The sequence below is a fragment of the Arachis ipaensis genome, chromosome B4 (assembly GCF_059453495.1).
Source record: "Arachis ipaensis isolate K30076 ecotype BB chromosome B4, ASM5945349v1, whole genome shotgun sequence".
Taxonomy (NCBI): domain Eukaryota; kingdom Viridiplantae; phylum Streptophyta; class Magnoliopsida; order Fabales; family Fabaceae; genus Arachis; species Arachis ipaensis.
In genome coordinates, this window is record NC_142439.1 from 52,786,904 (window position 1) to 52,813,059 (window position 26,156).

Here is a 26,156-nt window from a genome sequence, read left to right on the forward strand (position 1 = left end):
TGGTGCTCACAAATGTTTAACATGAAAATTCAAAACCAAGTAATAAATTGCAACCTCAATAAAGGAATCCAACAATGACAATAACAACAATGATGTTAAACTAACATCCCATTAGTAATAAGCAGCAGTAGATGGTAAACAAGATTAGTAATCCAACACTTATATTGGAAAACAAAAGTTAAACTAACTAAAAAAATGGTGTTACATGATGCTTGGTGGTGTTGGATGATGATTGAAGGGTGGAAAGAGAAGAGAAGAAGGAAAGAAATGGAAAGAGGAGAAGAAAAGAAGGTGAGTGAAACAGGGCAATCCACGTGTGCGCGTCATGTGCGCGTAAGCGTGGAATGATGAAAATGGAAGCGACGCGTACGTGTACAGTGCGCGTACGCATGCATGGCAAAGCAAAGAGTCGACTAACGGGTCCCCCAAGGGTGTATTGGTAAAGATTTTCTTCAATAAGATCGCGTTGCAAGTATAGCTCTACCAACAACAATCCTCGGGTGTCAAATTTAGAAGAGGGATTTGGTTGTCACAAGTTCAACCCCAATAGAAATAACCGAAGTATTCAAACCTTGGGTCATCTCACAAGGAATGGGCAAACATGTGCTTCAACATTGGTTAGAAATTCGGGGTTGCAACAAATTAATTCAATTAACTAAGCGAAACATGAGCAATTCCAATGAACAAGTAACATTTCACTTAATTCTATTATAAACCAAACAAGTAACTATAACTAAGGCAAATAGTTGAGAAATTTGGTTTTCAAATATGAATAATAAAAGCAACTCTTGGCTAGGCATGGGAATTGAGGTCACCATCCTTGTCTAACAACCATATCTTGACAATTATGAGGAACCAAGCTCATTAAGTCTACTTCCAAAAGCCTGAAGTACGTAATATCTAATCCACGCGTACGCGTACATGGCGCGTCCGCGTGGCTGGCTGAAATTGCTTCATTCACGCGTACGCGTGAAGTACGCGTGCGCGTGGGTGGTGCTCTGTTTTTCAAAATTTTTCGATGTTTTTGCACCAAACCAAGCATTCCAAACCTCCAAACAACTACCAAAATATCATAAAACCTTATTTAACCTACTAGACTACCAAACAAACTTAACAAATCAATTAAAACATGAGATTAAACCTAATTTACCAATATGTACAAAAAGAAAAATGAAAAGATGTTATCATGGTGGGGTGTCTCCCACTTAGTACTTTTGTTTATTGTCCTTAAGTTGGAATTATGGGGAGCTCCTCATCAAGGAGGCTTGTGCTTGAATCCATCCTTGAACATCCACCAATGCTTGGACTTCCATTGTGCTTCATCATTCAAAGTTAGTAACCCCAAGATTTGATGGAGTTCTTCACAAACCATAGGCTCTCAAAGTTGATCTTCCTTGTGCGATCCGGGATCCCACACTTTATTTTCACACCAGTCCTTGAGTTGATCATGGTGGTTTCCTCCGGGTGGCAAGAGAGATGAATCATCATGGAAGTAACAAACTATCCTCCTAGACCCATCCAATTGAGCACTAGTCCAACCTTTACTCCTTGAAGCTTCAACCATAATGAGCCTAGACTTACAACGCCAACCACGAAACATCTTTCTTTTAAGCTTCATCCCACAAAGCATCCTAAGTTGACCATCCGTTTCAAGAAAGCCATATTCGAGTGGGATAATAAAGATAATAGAAATGAGTTTCATGCCCTCAAATGAAGGTGTAGATGGCAACCTAGGCAAAGGTGATTCCAAGGGTCTTGACAAGGCGTATTCAATTCCCATCCTCCTTTTTCTAAGGACTTCCACCTCTTCACAAGTTTTCTCAAATGTAATCCTTTGTTCAACAATTTTATCTAAGCTTTTCCCTTACTCAAGTCATAATTGGGAGGGTGAGAGACATTTACCTCCACATTGCTTTCCATCTCATCGGGAGAAGGTTCTTCATGCTCAAAGGATTCTTCACCAATAAGACTTGATGCTTGATCTTCATCACCAAGGGGACTCAATTCTTACTCTATCCCATCCAATTCTTCATTAGAGACATGCCTTGGAGGTTGTGCACATTCTTCCTTAGCATCAAATTCAATAATTTTGGAGGGGTTTTCTTCAATCCTAGACTCCCAAGGTGGTTCCGCATCTCCTAAGTCTTCAACCACTTCTTCCTCTTGTTCAATAATCTCTACCTCCTCCTCTTGTTGCATTTCTTGCTTTAACTCCTCTTCTTCACCTTGGAGCTTTAAGTTCACTCCCTCACTAAGCTCCTTGGTTGCTTCTCCACATTCCACAATGGAAGTGTCTTGATTGCATAGGCTTAGACGGGATGAGACTATGTTGCCAATGGCTTCTACCATGATAGCCATTTTTGCTCTTAACTCCACAAATTTCTTTTCATCCTCTTCGTGTTGCCTTAAGATATGAGATTCAAGATCCCTTAATTCTAGCATAAAGGCTTCATCGGGGGGTGATGGTGGAAGAGAGGGTTCATTGTTTAAGGGAAAGGTATTATAGTCAGAAGGTGGTTCTTTTTGGTAATAATATGGAGGGGGCGGCTCTTGAAAATGTTGATGTTGGAGTGGTGGTGGCTCTATGTGTGGTTCATATGGCTCATATGATTGTTGGTAGGATGGTTATGGATTAGGGTCATATGAAGATGGTTGGTGAAAGGTGGCTTGTGAGTATGGTTGATGGCTATGTTGAGGATATAGCTCATAGATGTATGGTGGTGGTTATTGGAAGTCACAAGGGGATTCACCATAACCATTAGATTGGTATACATCATAGAATGGCTCTTTTTTATAGTGCATTAGTAGAGGTTGTTGCCAAGAGGATTGATCATATGCATATGGCTCCTCCCACCTTTGGTTATCCCATCCTTGATGCACATCTTCATTGAAGTTCCCATTTCCTACAACATAGTTGTAATCACACTCATAGCCAAAGTGAGAATTCATAGTGAAAAGTGAAAATAAGAAATAAAAGCTAACAAGAAATAATGAAACAAAGTTCTAAAACTAGCAAAAACTAACAAGCAATCCAAATAACACCATTGCAACTCCCCGGCAACGGTGCCATTTTGATGAACGAACTTTTATGTGGTATAGAATTCCACTAATTAATTCTCGTTGTAAAGTATAGTTTCTAAACCAATCAATAGTCCTTTCATGCAAAAATTTGGTTTTGTCACAAGTACAAACCCCAAATGAAAATTAACCGGAGTATTTGGACTCCGGGTCGTCTCACGAGGAATTGCAATGAGCCAAGATCAATTATTGGCTATGAGGTATTTTGGGGTTTTTGGGATAAGAGGCATGTAAGGTAAATGGCAATGGAAATAAACTAACAAAAAGGCCTTGGCAAGGGTTGGTGGTCAAGGATCTCTATCCTAATCACTAACCACAACATGAGAATTGGCAAGGATCAACCCCACTAAGTCATCCTCTAACTAATAAAGGAAAGTCAAATGAGCTATGTCAATCCAAGTCCATAAGTCCTAGTTCTACACCTAATCAATTGGTGAGATCTAGCATTAATAGCTCCCAATCGTCAATCACTTGGACATTAGTGACTCAAGAGTTCCTAAGTTACCTTCCCAAGCCAAGAGCACTAAAATCTACTCTAAAATCCAACCAAACATTTTATCAAACACTTGGAAGGCATAAAAGGAAAGCATAGTAAAATTGCAAGGAATATAAATCTACACTACTCAATTACAAGGAATTAAACAACAATAAAGCAAATCAATGATAAAAGAACATGAATCATAAATTGCATTAAAAGAAAATAGAAGAAGGAAGAGTGCATCAACAACAAAGCAAGCAATTACAAGAATGAAATTAAAAATTAGAGAGAAAGATTAGAGGAACAAGAAATTGTAAAGGAAAAGTAAATCAAAGCATGAATTAAACCTAGATCTAAGATGGAAGTGTCCTAAGAACCCTAATTCTAGAGAGAAGAGGGAGCTTCTCTCTCTAGAAACTAAACTACATGATGCTAAGCTACCAAAAAATTGCTCCCCCCTTTGCTCAAACTTGAATTCTGCATGAAATAGCATTAGAAATGAGTTGGGTTGGGCCCAAAGTGCTTCAGAAATCGCTGGGGGCGATTTCACTTTTGTGGGCCACAGACAGCATCAGCGCGCATGCGTACATGGCGCGTCTGTGCCCCTGAACATGAAGTAACATATAGCAAATTTTATATCATTTCGAAGCCCCGGATGTTAGCTTTCCAACGCAACTAGAACCGACTCATTTGAATCTCTGTAGCTCATGTTATGGTCGATTGAGTGCGAAGAGGTCGGACTTGACAGCTTTACGGTTCTTTCATTTCTTCATGAGTTCACCCACTTTGTATGCTTTTCTCCTCACTTTTCCCATCCAATACTTGCCCTATGATCGTGAAATCACTCAACAAATACATCAAGGCATCGAATGGAATTAAAGTGAATTACATTTAGCTATTTTAAGGCCTAAAAAGCATGTTTTCATATTTAAGCACAAATCTAGGGAGAATTGCAAAACCATGCTATTTTATTGAATAAATGTTGGAAAAGGTGATAAAATCCCCCAAATTAAGCACAAGATAAACCACAAAATCGGGGTTTATCATGTCCTACTAACATGCTTCCATAATGGAGCATCAAAAATGTCATTGGACCATTCTGCAGGAGGAACTCTTCATCTGAAAACCCCTGCAGAAGCTCAGGAACTCATTGAAATGGTTACAAATAACCAGCTCATGTACACCTCTGAAAGGAGTCCTTTGAATAATGGGATGTCTCAGAAGAAGGGAATTTTTGAAATTGATGCTCTGAATGCCACATTGGCTCAAAAAAATATCGACTCAGCAAGTCAATATGATTTCTCAGAGTCTGAATGGATTGCAAGCTGCATCCAACAGTACTAAAGAAGCATCTTCTGAAGAAGAAGCTTATGATCCTGAGAACCCTGCAATGGCAGCAGTGAATTACATAGGAGAACGCTATGGAAACACCTATAATCCTTCATGGAGAAATCATCCAAATTTCTCATGGAAGGACCAACAGAAGCCTCAATAAGGCTTCAATAATAATAGTGGAAGAAATAGGTTTAGCAATACCAAACCTTTTCCATCATCTTCTCAGCAACAGACAGAGAATTCTAAACAGAGCCATTATGGCCTGGCAACCATAGTCTCTGATCTATCCAAGACCACACTAAGTTTCATGAATGAAACAAGGTCCTCCATTAGAAATTTGGAGGCACAGGTGGGTCAGCTGAGTAAGAAGATTACTGAAACTCCTCCCAATACTTTTCCAAGCAATACAGAAGAAAATCCCAAGAGAGAGTGCAAGGCCATAACCATGACCAACATGGCCGAACCTGGAGAGAGTGAGGAGGACGTGAGTCCCAGTGAGAAAAGCCTCATGGGACGTCCTTTGGACAGAAAGGAGTTTCCCTTTGAGGAACCAAAGGAATCTGAAGCTCATACAGAGACCATAGAGATTCCATTGAACCTCTTTCTGCCCTTCATGAGCTCTGATGAATATTCTTCCTCTGAAGAGGATGAAGACATCACTGAAGAGCAAGTTGCTAAGTATCTAGGAGCAATCATGAAGTTGAATGCCAACTTATTTGGTAATGAGACTTGGGAGGATGAACCCCCCTTGTTCACTAATGAACTGAATGCATTAATCAGGCAAACATTACCTCAGAAGAAACCGGATCCCGAAAAATTCTTCATACCTTGTACCATAGGCACCATGACCTTTGAGAAGGCTTTATGTGACCTGGGGTCAGGGATAAACTTCATGCCATTCTCTGTAATGGAGAAACTGGGAATCTTTGAGGTACAAGCTGCAAGAATCTCACTAGAGATGGAAGACAAATCAATGAAACATGCTTATGGACTAGTAGAGGACGTGCTAGTGAAGGTTGAAGGCCTTTACATTCCTGCTGATTTTATAATCCTAGACACTGGGAAGGATGAGGATGAATCCATCATCCTTGGCAGACCCTTCCTAGCCACAGCAAAAGCTGTAATTGATGTTGACAGAGGAGAATTGGTCCTTCAGTTGAATGAGGACTACCTTGTATTCAAGACTCAAGGTTCTACTTCTGTAACCATGGAGAGGAAGCATGAAAAGCTTCTCTCAATACAAAGTCAAACAAAACCCCCACATTCAAACTCTAAGTTTGGTGTTGGGAGGCCACAACCGGACTCTAAGCATGGTGTTGAGAGGCCACAATCAAACTCTAAGTTTGGTGTTGAGAGGCCGCAACCCTGCTCTGATTATCTGTAAGGCTCCATGAGAGCTCACTGTCAAGCTATTGACATTAAAGAAGCGCTTGTTGGGAGGCAACCCAATGTTATTTAATTATATCTATTTATTTTCTATTGTCATTTGATGTTTTCTTTAGGTTGATAATCATGTGAAGTCACAAAAACAACTAAAAAATCAAAAACAAAATGAAAAACAACATTAAAAATAGCTCAACCTGGAGGAAGAGCTTACTGGCGTTTAAACGCCAGTAAGAGTAGCAGCATGGGCGTTAAACGCCCAGTCTGGCACCATTATGGGTGTTTAATGCCAGAAATAGGCACCAGACTGGCGTTTAACGCCAGAACAGGGCACCAAGTTGGCGTTAAATGCCAAGAAAGGGAGAAAAGCTGGCGTTAAACGCTAGAAATAAGCAGCAACCTGGCGTTAAACGCCAGAATTGCACCCTAAGGGCGTTTTGCACGCTTAAATGGAGTAGGGATGCTAAGTCCTTGACCCCTCAGAATCTGTGGACCCCACAGGATCCCCACCAACCTCAACTCACTCTCTCTTCTTCACACCTTTTCATAACACTCTTTCCCAAATACCCTTCACCAATCACCTCCATATCTCTTCCCAAATACCCTTCACCAATCACCTCATTCACTTTTCCCCAAAATACCACCTACCTTCAAATTCAAAACTCTTTTTTTTTCTCCCAAACCCACCCCATCATACACACTCAAACCCCCTTGCCAATACCATACACCACTCCATCTCCTCCATTTCTTCTTCTTCTCCTCGTTTCTTTCTTCTTTTGCTCGAGGACGAGCAAACATTTTAAGTTTGGTGTGGAAAAAGCACTGCTTTTTTATTTTTCCATTAATGGCACCTAAGGCCGGAGAAACCTCTAGAAAGAGGAAAGGGAAGGCAATTGCTTCCGCCTCCGGGTCATGGGAGTTGGAGAGATTCACCTCATAAACCCATCACTAAGAAAAGGATGGAGCAAGCAAGAGAGCCCACTCATGGACCTCAACAAGAGCATGAGGAAATTCCTCATCATGAAATCCCTGAGATGCCTCAAGGGATGCACTTCCCTCCACAAAATTATTGGGAGCAAATTAACACCTCCCTAGGAGAATTAAGTTCCAACATGGAACAACTAAGGGTGGAACACCAAGAGCATTCCATCCTCCTTCATGAAATTAGAGAAGACCAAATAGCCATGAGGGAGGAGCAACAAAGACAAGGAAGAGACATAGAGGAGCTCAAGTGTTCCATTGGATCTTTAAGAGGAAGAACTAGCCGCCATCACTAAGGTGGACCCATTCTTTAATCTCCTTGCTATTATTTTTTTGTTTTTTGAAAATTATGCTTTATGTTCTATCTATGTTTGTGCCTTTATTACATGATTATTAGTGTCTGGTGTTTATGTCTTAAAGTTATGAATTATTCCATAAATCCATCACCTTTCTTAAATGAAGAAAATGTTTTCTGAAAAAGAAAAAGAAGCACATGAATTTCGAATTTTAAATAGTTTAATTATTTTGATGTGGTGGCAATACTTTTTGTTTTCTGAATGAATGCTTGAACAGTGCATATTTTTTTATATTTTTGTTTATGAATGTTAAATTTGTTGGCTCTTGAAAGAATGATAAAAAAGAGAAATGTTATTGATATTCTGAAAAATAAAAAAATTGATTCTTGAAGCAAGAAAAACCAGTGAAGAACAAAGGCTTGCGAAAAAAAATGGCGGAAAAAAAAAACAAAGAAAAAGAAAAAGCAAGCAGAAAAAGCCAATAGCTCTTTAAACCAAAAGGCAAGAGCAAAAAGCCAATAACCTTTTAAACCAAAAGGCAAGGGTAAAAAGGATCCAAGGCTTTGAGCATTAATGGATAGAAGGGCCCAAAGGAATAAAATCCTGGCCTAAACGGCTAAACCAAGCTATCACTAACCATGTGCTTGTGGCGTGAAGGTGTCAAGTGAAAAGCTTGAGATTGAGCGGTTGAAGTCATGATCCAAAGCAAAAAGAGTGTGCTTAAGAGCTCTGGACACCTCTAATTGGGGACTCTAGCAAACCTGAGTCACAATCTAAAAAGGTTCACCCAGTTATGTGTCTGTGGCATTTATGTATCCGGTGATAATAATTGAAAACAAAATGCTTAGGGTCACAGCCAAGACTCATAAAGTAGATGTGTTCAAGAATCAACATACTGAACTAGGAGAATCAATAACACTATCTGAATTCTGAGTTCCTATAGATGCCAATCATTCTGAACTTCAAAGGATAAAGTGAGATGCCAAAACTGTTCACAGCAAAAAGCTAAGAGCCCCGCTCATCTAATTAAGACTGGTCTTCATAGATGTCTTTGGAATTCATTGTATATTCTCTTCTTTTTATCCTACTTTGTTTTTAGTTGCCTGGGGACAAGCAACAATTTAAGTTTGGTGTTGTGATGAGCGGATAATTTATACGCTTTTGGGCACTGTTTTTACATAGTTTTTAGTATGTTTTAGTTAATTTTTACTATGTTTTTATTAGTATTCAAGAAAAATTTATATTTTTGGACTTTACTATGAGTTTGTGTGTTTTTCTGTGAGTTCAGGTATTTTCTGGCTGAAATTGAGGGACCTGAGCAAAAATCTGATTCAGAGGCTGAAAAAGGACTGCAGATGCTGTTCGATTCTGACCTCCTTGCACTCGAAATGAATTTTCTAGAGCTACAGAAACCCAATTGGCACGGTCTCAATTGCATTGGAAAAGTAGACATTCTAGGCTTTCTAGAAATATATAATAGTCCATACTTTGCCCGAGTTTTGATAACGCAAACTGGCATTTGAACGCCCACTTTCTACCCTATTCTGGCGTTAAACGCCAGAACTGGCATAAAAGCTAGAGTTAAACGCCCAAACTGGCACCAAAGCTGGCGTTTAACTCCAAGAAGAGTCTCTACACGTGAAAGCTTCAATGCTCAGCCCAAGCACACACCAAGTGGACCCCAGAAGTGGATTTCTGCACTATTTGCACTTGGTTACTTATTTTCTGTAACCCTAGCTACTAGTTTAGTATAAAAACTACTTTTAATGATTTATTTTATATCTTTGATCAGTTTTATGCTATCATAGATCATATTGTACACGTTTGGAGGCTGGCCTCACGGCCATGCCTGGACATTCATTACTTATGTATTTTCAACTGTGGAGTTTCTACACCCCATAGATTAAGGTGTGGAGCTCTGCTGTTCTTCATGAATTAATGCAAAGTACTATTGTTTTTTTATTCAATTCAAGCTTATTCTTATTCCAAGATATTCACTCGCACTTCAACCTGATGAATGTGATGATTCGTGACACTCATCATCATTCTCACCTATGAACGCGTGCCTGACAACCACTTTCGTTCTATCTGCAATAGCTTGAGTGTGTATCTCTCAGGCTCCATTCCGAAAGATCGGAGTCTTCGTGGTATAAGCTAGAATCAATTGGTAGCATTCTTGAGATCCGAAAAGTCTAAACCTTGTCTGTGGTATTTCGAGTAGGATCTAGGATGGGATGACTGTGACGAGCTTCAAACTCGCGAGTGTTGGGCGTAGTAACAGACGCAAAAGGATCAATGGATCCTATTCCAACATGAGTGAGAATCGACAGATGATTAGTCGTGCGGTGACAGCACATTTGGACCATTTTTACTGAGAGGACGGACGGTAGCCATTGACAACGATGATCCCCCAACATACAGCTTTCCAGGGAATAGAGTATGAATGATTGAATGAAGGCAGTAGGAAGGCAGAGATCCAGAAGGAACAAAGCACCTCCGTATGCTTATCTGAAATTCTCACCAATGAATTACGTAAGTATCTCTATCTTATTTTATGTTTTATTTATCTTTTAATTATCAAAACCTGATAACCATTTGAATCTGCCTGACCGAGATTTACAAGATGACCATAGCTTGCTTCAAGCCGACAATCTCCGTGGGATCGACCCTTACTCACATAAGGTATTACTTGGACGACCCAGTGCACTTGCTGGTTAGTTGTGTGAAGCTGTGAAGAAGAATTGAGATTACGATTGTGTATACCAAGTTATTGGCGCCATTGAGATCACAATTTCATGCACCATGCATGTTTTTAATTTTTCTTAAATTTTTGAAAATTCATCATGTGTTTTTTTCATGATCTTCAAGTTGTTTTTGATGATTTTCCTTGTTTGATCTTTAAGTTTTCTTGTTTTGTGTCTTTTCTTATTTTTCTTATGCATTTTCGAATTGTTAGTGTCCCTAGTACAGAAGTTCTTAAGTTTGGTGTCTTGCATGTCTTTCTTTTCTAAAAAATTTTCAAAAATATGTTTTTGATGTTCATCATGATCTTCAAAGTGTTCTTGGTATTCATTTTGACATTCAAAGTGTTCTTGCATGCATTATTTGTTTTGATCTTAAATTTTTCTGTTTTGTTTCATTTTGTTATTTTTCTCTCTCCTCATTAAAAATTCAAAAGTTAAAAAAATATCTTTTCCTTATTCTTCTCATAATTTTCGAAATTTTAAGTTGACTTGGTAAAAAATTTTTAAAATTTAGTTGTTTCTTGTTAGTCAAGTCAAAATTTCAATTTAAAAGCTTTATCTTTTCAAATCTTTTTCAAAAATCAAATCTTTTTCATTTTTCTTCTTAATATTTCGAATTTCTTAAATAAATTTTGAAAATATTTTTCTTATTTTTATTTCATATTTTCAAAAACTTTACTAACAATTAATGTTTTGATTAAAAAATTTCAAGTTTGTTACTTTCTTTTTAAGAAAGGTTCAACCTTTAAATTCTAGAATCATATCTTTTAGTTTCTTGTTAGTCAAGTCATCAACTTTAATTTTTAAAAATCAAATCTTTTTAATTTCTTTTCAATTGTTTTCCAAAATAAATTTCGATCATATCTTTTTCAAAATTTAATTTCAAAACCTTCTTCTAACTTCTTATCTTTTAAAAAATTTGACTTTTAAACCTTTTCAACTAATTACTTGATTTGTTTGTTTTAATTTTAAAAAGTTTACTATTTCTTATCTTTTTTCAAAATCACCTAACTACTTTTATCTCTCATTAATTTCGAAAACTAACTAACAAATTTTTCAAAAATATTTTTAATTAATTAATTTATTTAGTTTTCAATTTGCTTTTATTTCTTTTCTTAAATTTCGAATTCTAACTTATAATTAAAATAAAAACAAAAATATTTTTCTTTTTTTTTAATTAATATTTGAATACTCTCTCTCTCATCTCTTTCTATTTATTTTATTTATTTACTAACACTTCTCTTCTACTCATCTAATAATCTGAACCCTCTCTCTCTCTCTGTTCGAATTTCTTCTTCTTCCTTCTTCATTCTATTCTTCTTTTCCTCTGACACATAAAGGAATCTCAATACTGTGACATAGAGGATTCTTCTTCTTTTCTGTTCTCTTCTTTTTCATATGAGCAGGAACAAGGATAAGGACATTCTTGTTGAAGTTGGTCCTGAACCTGAAAGGACTCTGAAGAGGAAGCTAAGAGAAGCTAAAGCACAACACTCTGGAGAGGACCATACAAAAAATTTCGAAAAAGAAGAAGACATGGCAGCCGAACCCAACAACAATGGTGGAGATGCAAGGAAGGTGCTTGGTGACTTTACTTCACCAACTTCCGACTTCTATGGAAGAAGCATCTCAATTCCTGTAATTGGAGCAAACAACTTTGAACTTAAGCCTCAATTAGTTTCTCTAATGCAACAGAATTGCAAGTTTCATGGACTTCCATTGGAAGATTCTCATAAGTTCTTAGCTGAATTCTTACAAATCTGTAACACTGTTAAGACCAATGGGGTTAATCCCGAGGTCTACAGACTTCTACTTTTCCCCTTTGCTGTAAGAGACAGAGCTAGGATATGGTTGAAATCACAACATAAGGAAAACCGGAACTCTTGGAAAAAGTTGGTCAATGCTTTCTTGGCCAAATTCTTTCCACCTCAAAAGTTGAGCAAGCTTAGAGTAGAAGTTCAAACCTTCAGACAGAAGGAAGGTGAATCCCTCTACGAAGCTTGGGAAAGATACAAGCAATTGATCAGAAGGTGTCCTTCTAACATGCTTTCAGAATAGAGCATCTTATGTATATTCTATAACGGTCTATCTGAATTGTCCAAGATGTCATTGGACCACTCTGCTGGTGGATCTCTTCATCTGAAGAAAACACCTGCAGAAGCCCATGAACTCATTAAAATGGTTGCAAATAACCAGTTCATGTATACTTCTGAAAGAAATCCTATGAATAATGGGATGACTCAGAAGAAAGGTGTTCTTGAGATTGATACTCTGAATGCCATATTGGCTCAGAATAAAATATTGACTCAGCAAGTCAATATGATTTCTCTGAATCTGACTGGAATGCAAGCTGCATCTGGCAGTACTAAAGAAGCCTCCTCTGAAGGAGAAGCTTATGACCCTGAGAATCCTACAATGGAAGAGGTGAATTACATGGGAGAATCCTATGGAAACACTTACAATCCTTCATGAAGGAATCATCCTAATTTCTCATGGAAGGATCAGCAGAAGCCTAATCAAGGCTTCAATAATAATAATGGTAGGAGAAATAGGTTTGGCAATAGCAAACCTTTTCCATCATCTTCTCAGCAACAGACAGAGAATTCTAAGCAGAGCCTCTCTGACTTAGCAACCATAGTCTCTGATCTATCTAAGACCACTATCATTTTCATGATTGAAACAAGGTCCTCCATCAAAAAGTGTTACTGAAGACCCTCCTAGTACTCTCCCAAGCAATACAGAAGAGAATCCCAAAAGAGAGTGCAAGGCCATAACTATATCCAAGTGGGTCAGCTGAATAAAAGTGTTACTGAAGACCCTCCTAGTACTCTCCCAAGCAATACAGAAGAGAATCCCAAAAGAGAGTGCAAGGCCATAACTATATCCAAAGTGGCCGAACCTAGAGAGAGTAAAAAGGCAGTGATTTCCAGTGAGGAAGACCTTACTGGACGTCCACTGACCAATAAGGAGTTCCCTATTGAGAAACCAAAGGAATTTGAGGCTCATATAGAGACCATAGAGATTCCATGGAACTTAATACTGCAGTTCATGAGCTCTGATGAAGATTCTTCCTTTGATGAGGATGAAGATATTGTTGAAGAGCAAGTAGCTCGATATCTAGGAGCAATCATGAAACTGAATTCCTTGGTTCAGCAGAAATTACCTCAGAAGAAACCGGATCCTGGAAGGTTCTTAATACCTTGTACCATAGGCACCATGACCTTTGAGAAGGCTCTGTGTGACCTGGCGTCAGGTATAAACCTCATGCCACTCTCTGTAATGGAGAAACTAGGGATCTTTGAGGTACAAGCTGCAAGAATCTCGCTAAAGATGGTAGACAAATCAATGAAACAGGCTTATGGACTTGTAGAGGATGTCCTAGTGAAGGTTGAAGGCTTTTACATCCCTGCTGACTACATAATCCTAGACACTAGAAAGGATGAGGATGAATCCATCATCCTTGGAAGACCCTTCCTAGCCACAGCAAGGGTTGTGATTGATGTGGACAGAGGAGAGTTAGTCATTCAATTGAATGAGGACTACCTTGTGTTTAAGGCTCAAGGATCTTCTGTTGTAACCATGGAAAAGAAGCATGAAAAGCTTCTCTCAATACAGAGTCAAACAGAGCCACCACACTCAAACTCTAAGTTTGGTGTTGGGAAGCCACAATTAAGCTCTGAGTCTCTGTGAAGCTCTCTAAGAGCTCACTGTCAAGCTATTGACATTAAAGAAGCGCTTATTGGGAGGCAACCCAATTTTAGTTATCTATGTTAATTACTTTTCATGTCATTTTCCACTATTATTTTATGTTTTCTTTAGGTTGATAATCTTGTGGAGTCATAAAAACAGCTGTAGAATTAAAGAGGAATCAAAAATAGCATAAAAAACAGCACACCCTGGAGGATAGGCTTACTGGCGTTTAAACGCCAGTAAGGATAGTAGAATGGGCGTTTAACGCCCAGTCTAGCAGTTGATGCCAGAGTATTTTGGCCAGTTTCACTGACCTTTTCTTTACTGTTTTTAGGTTAGTTTCATGCATTTCTTTAGGAAATAAGCTAGTTTTGGGTAAATATTCACTTATGCCTTTACTCAAGCATACATTGTGCATTTTACATGATTTCATGAGGATTTTGCCTAATTTTAGTGACAAATATTATGTTGCATTACTCATGACTTGGACTAGAGCTTTGATGCACTTTGTTGCTTGATTTCAGGACCAAAAAGGAGCAAGAAAGGGGAGGTAACTTGCAAAGATTAATGAGAAAAGTGATTGCCAATAACACTCTCAAAAAAAGCCATCAATGCCCATGTTAGAGAGTCACGTAAACCCTAAACCCTAAACCCTAAACCCTAAACCAAGTTAACGTGAACTCTAACGTGGAGAAGAGAAGTTGAGCCAACGTTAGTGACACTCAACATTGTCACTAACGTTGGCAATCACTCATAAGTGGCCACGTTAGAAGCCACGTTAACCTAGTTAACGTAGCCTCTAACGTTAAAGGGGGGAAGAGAAGCCAATGTTAGTGACACTCAACATTGTCACTAACGTTGGCCTATGGTGCAAAGTACCACGTTAACTCCCACGTTAACTTGGTTAACGTGGGAACTAACGTAGAGGATGAAGAGTTGTCGACAACGTTAGTGACACTCAACATTGTCACTAACGTTGAAGCAACCACACAACCCCCAAGAGTCACGTTAACTTCCACGTTAACTTGGTTAACGTGGAAGCTAACGATGAGAAATGAAGGATGAGCCAACGTTAGTGACACTCAACATTGTCACTAACGTTGGGATGGCTAAAAGATGGCCACGTTAGAAGCCACGTTAACCTAGTTAACGTGGACTCCAACGTGAGACCTAGGGGCACATTGGAACGTTAGTGACAATGTTGAATGTCACTAACGTTCTCAAAGGATGGCAAAGGCCACGTTAGAAGCCACGTTAACCTAGTTAACGTGAGCTTTAACGTGAAGCAAGAAGGGGCACACTCGAACGTTAGTGACAATGTTGAGTGTCACTAACGTTCTCGAAGGTTGACAAGGCAACATTAAAAGCCACGTTAACCTAGTTAACGTGGGTTTTAACGTAAGGCAAAAGGGGTGCATTGGAACGTTAGTGACAATGTTAAGTGTCACTAACGCTCCCGTACTTGGACTTTCACTAAATGATTAACACTCTTTACGCCCTGAGCTTAAGTCTCTGCCCACTCCGCACTTTCTCTCTGCAAGTAAAGCCAAGCCCAAATAAAGAAAGGAACTGCTTCAAACTCAAGATCCAAAGGCCCAAGACTTGAAGAGTGAACTAGAAGCTGAGAAGAGTAGTATATATAGGAGTAGCTTTGAATTGTAAAATAGTTCGGGAGGCTGAAGAACCACTCTCTGTATTTTACTTTCTTTGCAATTTCTAGTTTTATGATGTATTCTCCATCTTTGTTTTCATTTTCAAGAGCTATGAACAACTAAACCCCTTTCATTGGGTTAGGGAGCTCTGTTGTAATTTGATGGATCAATACTAATTTTCATTGTTCTTCTTCTATTTTTCCTCTTGATTTTACTTGAAAGCTTTCGATATTCATCCAATTGAGTAGTTATCTTGGAAGAGAAGCTATTCAAACTTGGATCTCTTTTGATCCTTGGAAGAGGAATGAAGAGATCAAGCTAGAAATGCTTTCTCATGCTGGACCAAATTGGGTTTGGATGGGTATGTGACTGTAACCCTCTCAATACTTGGTTTGGGAAATGCATGTGGTATAATCAGTGACCATACTTCATCTCTTCTCATGAGCAATTGACCAAGGAATTGGCTATTGATCAAGATTTGAGAGATTGAATTGCAAGGAATTGCAATTCAATCACTTAAGATTGCCAAGGAGATCAATGAGTGCATTGATTGAGGAAGAGATGAAAATGAACTTGATCCGGAGAATTGCAACATCTCCTAAGCCCAATGAACTCCCCATCTCTAATCTTACCCATTCTCTTTAATTTCTGCGAATTACTTCTATGAGCAAATCCCCCATTCCCATTTATAATTCTGCAATTTATTTTCAGTCATTTACTTCCAGTCCTTTAATTCTAGCATTTACTTTTCCGTTATTTACATTCCCGCCATTTTATTCTCTGCAACTCTCAACCCAATTTCTGGATTCGCTCAACTAGAACATTCTTCTAATTAAAGTTGCTTGATCAATCAATCCCTGTGGGATTCGACCTCACTCTATTGTGAGTTTTTACTTGACGACAACTTCGGTACACTTGCCGAAGGAAGATTTGTTGAGAGACAAGTTTTCCCCGCATCAGCAGTATTCTGGGCATTAAATGCCAGAATTGGTAGACAAACTGGCGTTTAACGCCAGAAAAGGGTGTCTGGCTTGTGTTAAACACCAGAATTGGCAGACAGACTGGCGTTTAACGCAAGAAAAGCGTGTCTGGCTGGCGTTAAATGCCAGAAAGGGGCATCAGGCTGGCATTTAACGCCAAGAAAGGCAGCAGAGCTGGCGTTAAACGCCAAAAATGGCACACAGAGGGCGTTTAAACGCCAGAAAAGTGCAGGGAGCAGAATTTCTTGACACCTCAGGATCTGTGGACCCCACAGGATCCCCACCTACCCCAACTCACTCTCTCTCCTCTTCACACCTTTCCATAAACACTCTTCCCCAAATACCCTTGAACAATCACATCAATACCTATTCCCCAAATACTATTCACCTATCAAGTCATACTCTCTTCCCCATAATCTCTTCACCACTCACATCCATCCACTATTCCCCAAAACCCATCATAAAATCCCACCTACCTCACCATTCAAATTCAAAACATTTCTTTCCTAAACCCAACCCCTTCTTACACGAATTCTCTCTCTCTCTTACCCTATAAATACCCCTCCTTACCACCTTCAATTTCACACATCATAAACACTTAAACCCCCCTTGGCCAAATTCTAGACACTGCTCTATCTCCTACATTTATTCTTCTTCTACTCCTTTCTTTCTTCTTTTGCTCGAGGACGAGCAAACCTTTTAAGTTTAGTGTGGGAAAAAGCTCTGCTTTTTATTTTTCCATAACCATTAATGGCACCTAAGGCTGGAGAAACCTCTAGAAAGAGGAAAGGGAAGGTAGTTGCTTCCACCTCCGAGTCATGAGAGATGGAGAGATTCATCTCAAAGGTCCATCAAGACCACTTCTATGAAGTTGTGGCCAAGAAAAGGGTGATTCTCGAGGCCCCCTTCATGCTCAAAAAGAGTGAATATCCGGAGATCCGACGTGAGTTTCGGAGAAGAGGTTGGGAAGCTCTCACCAATCCTATCCAACAAGTCAGAATCTTAATGGTTCAAGAGTTCTACGCTAATGCATGGATCACTAAGAACCATGATCAAAATGTGAACCCGAACCCAAAGAATTGGCTCACAATGGTTCGGGGAAAATACTTGGATTTTAGTCCAGAAACTGTGAGGTTGGCCTTCAACTTACCAATGATGCAAGGAGATCCTCATCCTTTCACTAGAAGGGCCAACTTTGATCAAAGGTTGGACCAAGTCCTCATGGACATCTGTGTGGAAGGAGCTCAATAAAAGAGATACTCCAAAGGCAAGCCGGTTTAACTAAGAAGGCTTGACCTCAAGCCTGTGGCTAGAGGATGGTTAGAGTTCATCCAAGGCTCTATGATTCCTACTAGCAACCGATCTGAAGTTACGGTGGACCGGGCTATCATGATCCATAGTATCATGAATAGAGAGGAAGTAGAAGTTCATGAGATCATACCTCTAGAACTATACAAGGTGGCTGACAAACCCTCCACTTTGGCAAGGTTAGCCTTCCCTCATCTCATCTGTAACCAATGCAATTCAGCTGGAATTGTCATAGAGGAAGACATCCTCACTGAAGAGGACAAGCCATCACTAAAAAAAGGATGGAGCAAACAAGAGAGCCCACTCATGGACCTCAACAAGAGCATGAGGAAATTCCTCATCAAGAAATCCCAGAGATGCCTCAAGGGATACACTTTCCTCCATAAAGCTATTGGGAGCAACTCAATACCTCTTTAGGAGATTTGAGTTCCAACATGGAGCAACTAAGGATGGGGTACCAAGAGCGCTCCATTATCCTCCATGAAATCAGAGAGGATCAAAGAGCCATGAGGGAAGAGTAACAAAGGCAAGGAAGAGATATTGAGGAGCTCAAGCACTCCATAGGATCATCAAGAGGAAGAACTAGCCGCCATCACTAAGGTGGACCTGTTCTTTAATTTCCTTGTTCTTATTTTTCTATTTTTTTGTTTCTATGCTTTATGCTTTGTCTATGTTTTTTGTCTTTATTACATGATCATTATTGGTTAGTGTCTATGTCTTAAAACTATGAATGTTCCATGAATCTTTCACCTTTCTTAAATGAAAAATGTTTTTTGAAAAGGAAAAAGAAGTACATGAATTTCGAATTCTATCTTGAAAATAGTTCAATTATTTTGATGTGGTTGCGATACTTTTTGTTTTCTGAATGAATGCTTGAACAGTGCATAATTTTGATAGTGAAGTTTATGAATGTTAAAATTGTTGGCTCTTGAAAGAATAATGAAAAAGAGAAATGTTATTAATAATCTAAAAAATTATAAAATTGATTCTTGAAGCAAGAAAAAGTAGTAAAAAACTCAAAGCTTGTGAAAAAAATTTGGCAAAAAATAAAGAAAAAAGAAAGAAAAAGAAAAAGCAAGCAGAAAAAGCCAATAGCTCTTTAAACCAAAAAGCAAGGGTAAAAAGGATCCAAGGCTTTGATCATTAATGGATAGGAGGGCTGATGAGCGGATAATTTATACGCTTTTTGGCATTGTTTTTAGTATGTTTTTAATAGAATCTAGTTACTTTTAGGGATGTTTTCATTAGTTTTTATGTTAAATTCACATTTCTGGACTTTACTATGAGTTTGTGTGTTTTTCTGTGATTTCAGGTATTTTCTGGCTGAAATTGAGGGACTTGAGCAAAAATCAGATTCAGAGGTTGAAGAAGGACTGCTGATGCTGTTGGATTCTGACCTCCCTGCACTCAAAATGGATTTTCTAGAGCTGCAGAAATCAAAATGGGGCGCTTCTAATTGCATTGGAAAGTAGACATCCAGGGCTTTCCAGCAATATATAATAGTCCATACTTTGCCCAAGTTTAGACGACGCAAACTGGCGTTCAACGCCAGCTCTCTGCCCAATTCTGGCGTCCAGCGCCAGAAACAAGTTGCAAAGTGGAGTTCAACGCCCAAACTGGCACAAAAGCTGGCGTTCAACTCCAAGAATAACCTCTCCACGTGTAGACTTCAAGCTCAGCCCAAGCACACATCAAGTGGGCCCCGGAAGTGGATTTATGCATCAATTACTTACTTCTGTAAACCCTAGTGATTAGTTTATTATAAATAGAACTTTTTATCATTGTATTCGTAGTCTTGGTTACTCCGGTTCCCCTCTGAGGCCGAGACCAATGAACTCCATTATCACTTATGTATGTTCAACGGTAGAGTTTCTGCACTCCATAGATTAAGGTGTGGAGCTCTGCTGTTCCTCAAGGATTAATGCAAAGTACTACTGTTTTCTAGTCAATTCCCTATGAACGCGTGCCTGACAACCACTTCCGTTCTACATTAGATTGAATGAGTATCTCTTAGATCTCTTAATCAAAATCTTCGTGGTATAAGCTAGATTGATGGCGGCATTCATGAGAGTCCGGAAAGTCTAAACCTTGTCCGTGGTATTCCGAGTAGGACTCTGGGATTGAATGACTGTGACGAACTCCAAACTCGCGAGTGCTGGGCGTAGTGACAGACGCAAAAGGATAGTAAATTCTATTCCAGTATGATCGAGAACCTCCAAGATGATTAGCCATGCAGTGACAGCGCATCAGACCATTTTCACAGAGAGGAATAGGATGCAACCAACGACAAGGGTGATGCCTCCAGACGATTAGCCGTGCTGTGACAGAGCATTTGGACCATTTTCCCGAGAGGATTGAAAGTAGCCATTGGCACCGGTGACATCCTTACACAAAGCCATCCATAGAAAGGAGTAAGACTGATTGGATGAAGACAGCAGGAAAGCAGAGGTTCAAAGGAATGAATGCATCTCCATACGCTTATCTGAAATTCTCACCAATGATTTACATAAGTATTTCTATCCTTATTTTAGTATTAATTTCGAAAACTCCATAACTATTTTATATCCGCCTGACTGAGATTTACAAGGTGACCATAGCTTGCTTCATACCAACAATCTCCGTGGGATCGACCCTTACTCATGTAAGGTTTATTACTTGGACGACCCAGTGCACTTGCTGGTTAGTTATGCGAAGTTGTGAAGATATGTTTAGACCATCGTTCTGTGCATCCGTTTTTGGTGCCATCGCCAGGGAATCAATTTCGAACAATAATTCATAACCTGAGTAACAATATCGCATACCACGTTTTTGGCGCCATTGCCGGGGATTGTTCGAGTTTTCGACAAGCTTTTGGTCCGGTAACATCAGTGCCAAGTTTGATCCGTCAACAACACCAAGTTTTTGGCGCCGTTGCCGAGGATTGTTCGAGTTTGGACAACTGACGGTTCATCTTTTTGCTCAGATTAGGTAACTTTCTTTTTGTTTTCTTTTCAAAAAGTTTTCAAGAATCTTTCAAAAATTTCTCCTTTGTTTTCGAAAAAAAAATGTTTTCAAAAATATATTTTTCTTCAAAATTTTTAAGAATGAATTCTAGTGTTTCATGAAGCATGTTGAAGCCTGACTAGCTATAAAGCCATGTCTAAATTCTGTTGGACTGAGGCTTCCAAACCATCAGCATAGAGGCAAGTTGCTTTGATAAGTAATGAGCAGTATATTCTCTGATGTTATATGCTAAAGCTTTGCTGGCTATTAAGCCATGCCTAACCCTCAGATTGGAGCTTAGACTAAGAATGCTAGATTCCTGGAATTTATATTAAAAATTTTGGAATCCTTATTTTTGTTTTTCAAATAATTTTCGAAAAAATACAAAAAAAATTAGAAAATCATAAAAATCAAAAATATTTTTTGTGTTTCTTGTTTGAGTCTTGAGTCATGTTATAAGTTTGGTGTCAATTGCATGTTCATCTTGCATTTTTCGAAAAAATTCATGCATTCATAGTGTTCTTCATGATCTTCAAGTTGTTCTTGGTAAGTCTTCTTGTTTGATCTTTGCATTTGCATGTTTTGTGTCTTTTCTTGTTTTTCATATGCATTCCTGAATTCTTTATGTCTAAGCATTAAAAATTCTAAGATTGGTGTCTTGCATGTTTTCTTTGCATTAAAAATTTTTCAAAAAATGTGTTCTTGATGTTCATCATGATCTTCATAGTGTTCTTGGTGTTCATCTTGACATTCATAGCATTCTTGCATGCATTCATTGTTTTGATCCATAACTTTCATGCATTGCATCATTTTTCTTGTTTTTCTCTCTCATCATAAAAATTCAAAAATCAAAAAAATATCTTTCCCTTTTTCTCTCTTAAAATTTCGAAAATTAGATTTGACTTTTTCAAAAATTTTTAAAGTCTAGTTGTTTTTATGAGTCAAATCAAATTTTCAATTTAAAAAAATCTTATCTTTTTCAAAATCTTTTTTCAAAAATCAAATCTTTTTTCAATTTTTTTTAGTTATTTTTGAAAATTTCAAAAATATTTTTCAAAAATCTTTTTCTTAATTTTACATCATATTTTCGAAAATAACATCATCAATTAATGTTTTGATTAAAAAATTTCAAGTTTGTTACTTACTTGTTAAGAAAGATTCAAACTTTAAGTTCTAGAATCATATCTTGTGATTTCTTGTGAATCAAGTCATTAATTGAGATTTTAAAAACCAAATCTTTTTCAAAAACTAATTTCTATCATATCTTATCAAAAATATCTTCTTATCTTACCTTTTTTAAAAAAGTGATTGCAAAATATATTTTCTAACTTCCTAACTTCTTATCTTTTCAAAATTTGTTTCAACTAACTAACTAACTTTTTGTTTGTTTCTTACCTTTTTCAAAACTACCTAACTAACTCTCTCTCTCTATTTTTCGAAAAAATCTTCCCTCTTTTTCAAAATTTCTTTTTAATTAGACTAATTATTTTATTTTTTATTTGAATTTTCGAAAAACTACTAACCTTTTTCAAAAACTATTTTCGAAAATCACTAACTCTTTTTCAAAAATTATTTTCAAAAATTCTCTCCTCCTCTCATCCCCTTCTATTTATTTATTCATCTACTAACACTTCTCTTCATCTCACATCTCTGCTCCTATCATCACCTTTGTGTTTGGATTCTTCATTCTTCTTCACCCCTGTTCCTTTTTTTCTTCTACTAACAATAAGGAACCTCTTTACTGTGACATAGAGGATTCCTCTTCTTTTCTTTTTCTCTTCTCTTTCTTATGAGCAGGGACAAAGAAAAAGGTATTCTTGTTGAAGCTGATCCAGAACCTGAAAGGACTCTGAAGAGAAAACTAAGAGAAGGTAAATTAAAACAATCCAGAGACAACCTTATTGAAAATTTCGAACAAGTAAAGGAGATGGCAACCGAACCCAACAACAATAATGCAAGGAGAACGCTTGGTGACTTTACTGCACCTAATTCCAATTTACATGGAAGAAGCATCTCCATTCTTACCATTGGAGCAAACAATTTTGAGCTGAAACCTCAGCTAGTTTCTCTGATGCAGCAGAACTGCAAGTTTCATGGACTTCCATCTGAAGATCCTTTTCAGTTCTTAACTGAATTCTTGCAGATCTGTGGTACTGTTTAGACTAATGGAGTAGATCCTGAAGTCTACAGGCTCATGCTTTTCCCTTTTGCTGTAAGAGACAGAGCTAGAATATGGTTGGACTCTCAACCCAAAGACAGCCTGAACTCTTGGGATAAGCTGGTCACGGCTTTCTTAGCCAGGTTCTTTCCTCCTCAAAAGCTGAGCAAGCTTAGAGCTGATGTTCAAACCTTCAGACAGAAAGAAGGTGAATCCCTCTATGAAGCTTGGGAAAGATACAAGCAGCTGACCAAAAAGTGTCCTTCTGACATGCTTTCAGAATGGACCATCCTGGATATATTCTATGATGGTTTATCTGAGCTATCAAAGATGTCATTGGATACTTCTGCAGGTGGATCCATTCACCTAAAGAAAACGCTTGCAGAAGCTCAAGAACTCATTGACATGGTTGCTAATAACCAGTTTATGTACACTTCTGATAGGAATCCTGTGAGTAATGGGACGCCTATGAAGAAGGGAGTTCTTGAAATTGATACTCTGAATGCCATATTGACTCAGAATAAAATATTGACTCAGCAAGTCAATATGATTTCTCAGAGTATGAATGGAATGCAAGCTGCATCCAACAGTACTCAAGAGGCATCTTCTGAAGAAGAAGCTTATGATCCTGAGAACCCTGCAATAGCAGAGGTAAATTACTTAGGTGAACCTTATGGAAACACCTATAATCCATCATGGAGAAATCATCCAAATCTCTCATGGAAGGATCAACAAAAGACTCAACAAGGCTTTAATAATGGTGGAAGAAACAGGTTTAACAATAATAAACCTTTTCCATCATTCACTCAGCAACAGACAGAAGAGAACTCTGAACAAAATACCTCTAATTTAGCAAACTTAGTCTCTGATCTATCAAAGGCCACTGTAAGTTTCATGAATGAAACAAGGTCTTCCATTAGAAATTTGGAAGCACAAGTGGGCCAGCTGAGTAAAAGGATCACTGAAATCCCTCCTAGTACTCTCCCAAGCAATACAGAAGAGAATCCAAAAGGAGAGTGCAAGGCCATTGAATTAATCACCATGGCCGAACCTGTAAGGGAAGGAGAGGACGTGAATCCCAAGGAGGAAGACCTCTTGGGACGTCCAGTGATCAATAAGGAGTTTTCCTTTGAGGAACCAAAGGACCCTGAGGCTCATCTAGAGACCACAGGGATTCCATTGAACCTCCTTATGCCATTCATGAGCTCGGATGAGTATTCCTCTTATGAAGAGAATGAGGATGTCACTGAAGAGCAAGTTGCCAAGTTCCTTGGTGCAATCATGAAGCTGAATGCCAAATTATTTGGTAATGAGACTTGGGGAGATGAACCTCCCCTGTTCACCAATGAATTAAATGCATTGGATTTACTGAGATTGCCTCAGAAGAAAGAGGATCCTGGAAAGTTCCTCATACCCTGTACCATAGGCACCATGATCTTTAAGGCTCTGTGTGACCTTGGTTCAGGAATAAACCTCATGCCCCTCTCTGTAATAGAGAAACTTGAAATCTATGGGGTGAAAGCTGCTAAAATCTCATTAGAGATGGCAGACAACTCAAGAAAAGAGGCTTATGGACAAGTAGAGGACATGTTAGTAAAGGTTGAAAGCCTTTACATCCCTGCTGATTTCATAATCCTAGATACTGGGAAGGATGAAAATGAATTCATCATCCTTGGAAGACCCTTCCTAGCCACAGCAAGAGCTGTGATTGATGTGGACAGAGGAGAATTAATCCTTCAACTAAATGAGGATAACCTTGTGTTTAAAACTCAAAGTTCTCTCTCTGCAACCATGGAGAGGAAGCATGAAAAGCTTCTCTCACTACAGAGTCAACCAGAGCACCCACAGTCAAACTCTAAGTTTGGTGTTCGGAGGCCACAACCAAACTCTAAGTTTGGTGTTGGGAAGTCTCAACAAAGCTCTGAACATCTGTGAGGCTCCATGAGAGCCCACTGTCAAGCTATTGACATTAAAGAAGCGCTTGTTGGGAGGCAACCCAATGTTTATTTATCTAATTTTATTTTTGTCTTTCATGTTTTCTTAGGTTCATGATCATGTGGAGTCACAAAATAAACGAAAAATTTAGAAACAGAATCAAAAACAGCGGAAGAAAAATCACACCCTGGAGGAAGCACCTGTCTGGCGTTCAACGCCAGAACAGAGCATGGTTCTGGCACTGAACGCCCAAAATGGGCAGTATCTGGGCGCTAAACGCCCAAAATGGGCAGCATCTGGGCGCTGAACGCCCAAAATGGGCAGCATCTGGGCGCTGAACGCCAGAATTGCACCCTGGAGAAGAGCTGGTGCTGAACGCCCAGAACAAGCATGGTTCTGGCGTTCAACGCCAGAAATGGGCAACAAATGGGCGTTGAACGCCAAAAATGGGCACCAACCTGGCGATGAACGCCCAGAGTTGTGTGCAAGGGCATTTTGCATGCCTAAATTGGTGCAGGGATGTAAATGCCTTGACACCTCAAGATCTGTGGACCTCACAGGATCATCTCAGGATCTGTGGACCCCACAGAATCCCTGCCTTCCTTCCTCATAATCCTAGTTTTTTTTTTTCCACATCTTCTTCTTCATCTATTCCTTCTTTTTTTGCTCGAGGGCGAGCAACATTCTAAGTTTGGTGTGGTAAAACAATTATGTAAAGGATCTATAGCTCAGTGGTAGAACATGTGGCTGCAAATCAAGAGATACCTGAGATACCTCAGGGGATGCACTTCCCTCCACATAGTTATTGGAAGCAACTGAGGATAGAAATACCAAAAATCACAAGGAATCAAGCCACAAAGGCAAGGAAGAGAAATAGAAGAGCTCAAGAACATCATTGGTTCCTCAAGAAGGAAATGCCATCATCACTAAGGTGGACTCATTCCTTGTTCTTACTTTCTCTGTTTCTCGTTTTCTATGTTAAGTGCTTATCCATGTTTTGTGTCTTCATTACATGATCATTAGTAGTTAGTAACTTTATCTTAAAGTTATGAATGTCCTATGAATCCATCACCTCTCTTAAATGAAAAATGTTTTAATTCAAAAGAACAAGAAGTACATGAGTTTTGAATTTATCCTTGAACTTAGTTTAATTATA

General features: G+C 38.6%; 2 non-coding genes across 2 annotated transcripts; both read right to left on the bottom strand.

Moving 5' to 3' along the window:
- Positions 1–12,236: 12,236 nt before the first annotated feature.
- On the bottom strand, positions 12,237–12,344 carry LOC148567578 (small nucleolar RNA R71). Its single transcript, XR_015882495.1, has one exon. It is a non-coding gene; the product is annotated as a small nucleolar RNA R71 (small nucleolar RNA).
- Positions 12,345–23,233: 10,889 nt separating this feature from the next.
- On the bottom strand, positions 23,234–23,341 carry LOC148567579 (small nucleolar RNA R71). Its single transcript, XR_015882073.1, has one exon. It is a non-coding gene; the product is annotated as a small nucleolar RNA R71 (small nucleolar RNA).
- Between the last annotated feature and the right edge of the window lie 2,815 nt (positions 23,342–26,156).